This window comes from Haplochromis burtoni, unplaced genomic scaffold, assembly GCF_018398535.1.
Source record: "Haplochromis burtoni strain Fernald_Lab_line unplaced genomic scaffold, NCSU_Asbu1 Contig_122, whole genome shotgun sequence".
Classification (NCBI taxonomy): domain Eukaryota; kingdom Metazoa; phylum Chordata; class Actinopteri; order Cichliformes; family Cichlidae; genus Haplochromis; species Haplochromis burtoni.
The window spans coordinates 1,368,629-1,373,065 of record NW_024582483.1 but is presented as its reverse complement, the minus strand read 5'-3'; positions in this window follow the sequence as shown (position 1 = coordinate 1,373,065).

Genomic DNA, 4,437 nt, shown 5'->3' with positions numbered 1-4,437 from the left:
CCTGGAGTGGCCTGATGATGAAGATCAGATCCCAGCGTTCTGGCAAAGTCTGAGAACAGCGATCGAAACACCTGAAATTGACGATACAAACAATCTATAAAAGCATTTATATTTCACATTTTGAATATACACTCACTTTTATATTGACATTTTCTAAAAGCTAAAATGTCCCCAACTTTACTCTGAAAGCAGGTATTATTATAAGCAAATATAATAAAATTTATATAATTTTTTTAAATATTTACTTTCTTCAATTAATCCCTACAATTAACCATTAAAACAGTAATTTTGGAGATTTTGTTAATCTGAATTTGCAATTCTAAAAATATTTGAAAGTCCTCCTGTTTGACTCGCCATATAAATGTGCTAAAAAAGGAATTTGATGACTGAATAAAAAGTTTAGCTCTTTGTACACAATTTGGGTTGGTGCAATAAAGTACTCACTTGTCCATCTGTATTAAATTTTGTTTAAAAGAAAATATAATCCTGTCTGGAATTGCTGTTTTTTCCTTTTTTTTGTTTTCTACTCCTCTTTAATTTCCTAGAAGAGATGATGCACCAAAGCAACTTCCACCTCTTTGTTAGCATGCTCAGTCTGTCCATTAGTATATGCGAGAGTCTTGTGATTGGTCCAGACTATGAAACCTCCAAAGTTGTAGTTTCTCTCTGCAGGCGAGAAGTAATGAGGGGGAAAAAAACCACATGGACGAATATTTCCATGTCTTGTTGGGTGAGGACTGCTCCCACACCTGAATCTGAGGTGTCCTCTTCCACTAGGAACTCTTTACTTCAGTCAGGTTGAGTGAGAATGTGGATGTAGTGGAGAGCTGTCTGAATCTGTCTGCAGAGTTCCACTGAAAAGGGTGCTTGTGAGAGGTTAAACTGATTAGTAGCGACGCAACTCCATTGAAACCACGAATAAACCTCTAATAGAAGCTTGTAAAACCCAGAAACCTTTTCAGATGTCTCCTGTCTGAGGGTACGGGCCAGTCGACCACGGCCTTTACTTTTACAGGGTCTGCTTGCAGTTGCTCTCTTCCCACAATGAATCCCAAAAGAGACACAGAAACTAGTGCTGTCAGCATTAATCCCGTTAAAATTATGTTAATGCCATAACCGCTTTAACGCAGCAAATCTCCGTTAGCGAATTATCGCGGTTCTAACGCGTTGACGCCGCGCAGCCCCACGCACGGGGTGAATCTCCGTTAACTTGCTAACGGAGATTTACCGCATTAATGCGGTTATGGCATTAACATAATTTTAACAAGATTAACGCTGCCAGCACTAACAGAAACACATTTTTCTCCTGTCACGTAGGAACAGTTTTTCGAGAGGAGCTGGAGGACCAGACGCACATGTTTCTAGTGCTCCTGGAGAGACTTAGAGAAGATCAGGATATCATCTAGATGCACAAACACAAAGTGATTATTGAAATCTCGTAGCACATCGTTGATCGGGGCCTGAAACACAGCAGGGGCATTGGTCAAACAAATTGGCATAACCAGATACTCAAAATGTCCTAAAGGGTGTTGAATGTTGTTCTCCATTCGTCTCCTACCTTAATTCTGACCAGGTGATGATAAGTGTTTCAGACTTCCAGTTTAGTAAAGATAGTCTCACCTTGAAGCAGTTCAAAAGCAGTTGTGAGGAGAGGTAAAGCATACTTGGTCCCTGCGTACACTTTCACAGTCAAAACAAAAGTTAAGAACGAGTGTTTTGTCTTTTTTTTTCCATGAAGGAAAATCCAGCACCAAAGGGAGACAAAGATGGGTGGATTATGCCACCTGTGAGGGAATCTTAGCAGCCGAGGTAGAGCAGTCCTGGGGGCTGGCTGGGTGGCCAGCAGCATAGGTGGAGCAACCCTGCAGGCCAGCCAGGTGGCAGAATATATGTTCTCAATTTAGCTGATTTAGCTGAATCACAGAATTTAGCGATTCCAATTCCATTATTAACATCAATTATCGATTCAATTTCTTATCGATTCTCGTATGGACCTTCATCGCATTCTCATTGGCTCCACTTCAAGAGTGACCACCATCACTTTAACATGCTAAGCAGCGTATCACAGGCATTACAGTAATGCAAATGAATTGCATGCTGCATATATTTCCTCTTTTGTTGTGATCAATGTTGGGGTTGTTACTCAAAAAAGTAATTATTACACATATTATACACCAGACTTTTCTTAAAAAGTAACAATAGCCACCCCAGTCACTACCTAACACACTCATGTCACGGCATTTTCAGTTTCTTGTGTTTTGGTATTTTTCTGTATTATGATTTATGGTTTGATTCTTTAGCTGTGCTGTTTTGATTATTCTTCTAGGTTTAGTTCAGTGTCAAGTTTGCGTCTTTGTGATTTGTTTCTCGTTTCCTGTTTTATTTTGTTAGTCTCAGTCCTATGTCAGCGTATTCAGTTTTACTTCCCCCTGACTCGTTAGCCCTAATTTCTCCCAGCTGTGTCTCCCTCCTGTTTCCTATTCCCTGATTACTCCACTGTGTATATAAGCCCTGTGTTTTCCTTTGTTCTCTGTTGCGTCGTTAATGTTTCCTACCCTCAGTAAGCTGTGTGTTTGTCTTGTACTCCTGTTTAGTTTCTCTGTTCAGAGCTTTGTGTTGTTTTTGTGAGTTTTATTGATGAGGAGATTTTTCCAGCAGTAAAGCTGCATTTTGAGTTCCAGTCCCGTCTTTGAGAGTCCTGCGTTTCAGGTCCTTTTTTCCTGCCTGCCACACAGCCTATCATGACACAGCATGCTCGTACAAAGCTTTTTATTATAATTAACAGAGTTGATATTTGGTTTCCCCTGCAGTGAAGCCATAGACAGCACCTCCGCCAGAGTAATAAAGTACATTGCTTAATAACTCCCAGGAGAAAGTAATTAGTTATTCTACCCATTACATTACTTTCATGTTACTCTGTAAAATAACCTCAACCACACTGTCTCATAATGAGCATTTAACATTATAAATCTCGAGGTTGCAGTCCTACACACCAACACAAATCCCTGCGCTAATGACGGCAAACAAATGATCTTTCTCTCAGTATTTAGGTGTGAAAACAAAGCTCACAGCACAAAGAAAAGATGAAAACCAGCACAAAGACACTTTTGAGTGATTCTACTTTAGACACACAAACAGGCAGAAAAGGAGCCTGCAGTGTGACTGCTCATCCCTGCTTTTGCTACCTGTTGAAGTGCAAAGCTTGACTGCTAGGCTGGGGTCAGCATTCACTCAGCTAACGTCACAAACTGAAAGCAGCTAATTGCAGCACAAATGCGACCGTCAAATAACTGTAACCGTTCAACTGAGGGAGTTTCTTGTTTTGTTTTTTCCTCCAGTCAGACAAAACAAGTGCAGACAAGTACAGCCACACTCTTCAATAGCGTACACACCCATTCTCACACGGCATGGAATTAATCTTTTAGGATTTAAACTTAAATGCACCTTTTCTTTTTTTTTTTGCTTTACTCTTTGAATATTTAACAAAAAACATTTTTGTTGGGCGTTTGAAGGCACATGTATTTTATTCAAATAACATATAGAGGAAGCTTTCTACAGACAACTGAACAGTAAAACCAGAGAAACCATTTATCCTATTCTTATCCCAAAGCCCTGCAGACAAACTGCCACTCTGTTTCTGTATCACCACTTCCTAATATGGCAGGATGTATGCCAGACATGGGGAAATAGTCAAGCCACAACCAATAGAAGTGGCACAGGACACTTCAGAAGTTGTTCTGAATGTTCAGAAGAAGTGTGAGACATTTCAACTGTGACCAACACGGGACATTTATGAAGGTATTTTCTCATTATTTTGTTCTGTGCAGGCATAAAGCTGTGAAGCTTGTTTTTTTGACCAGAGAATTTATTTTGTTTTAATGATATGTTGAAAAACTAATTATAACATCCGAAACATTAAATTTGAATGCATTTTCAAGAACATTTTCCAATTCCATTTTTAAATTCTTTGTTTATATGCAATTAAAGACACACATGATTTTCCTACTTCAGTGACACATTCTGAACTCTATAACAATCAAGACAAATTCCACACTAGGAAAAGCAAGTCAAGTGTCAACTATTAGACAATTATTTAAAGATCGTAGATTATATTGTGTACATTGTGTTATTGTGATGATTTACTGGCATACGCGTATATAATACTGTTCTTTTATTCCTCTGAAAAGTAAGAATTTGTGTTTGTGTGAATTTGGTTCAGACGTTTGTGGTCCCTGATGTCTTTTCTGCAGACACGTCTTTCTTAATGATCACTTGATTGCTGCCAGTGGGTAAAACTGTAATTTCCCCACCACGTTACTTTATGACATTAGCACGAAGCCTCCAGCTGTGCTCCAAAGCTGTTAGCATGGCTGTTTCATCATTACATTGTGTCACACCAGCACCTGAAAGAAAAGCTCTGAGTTTGATTTTGTGTTT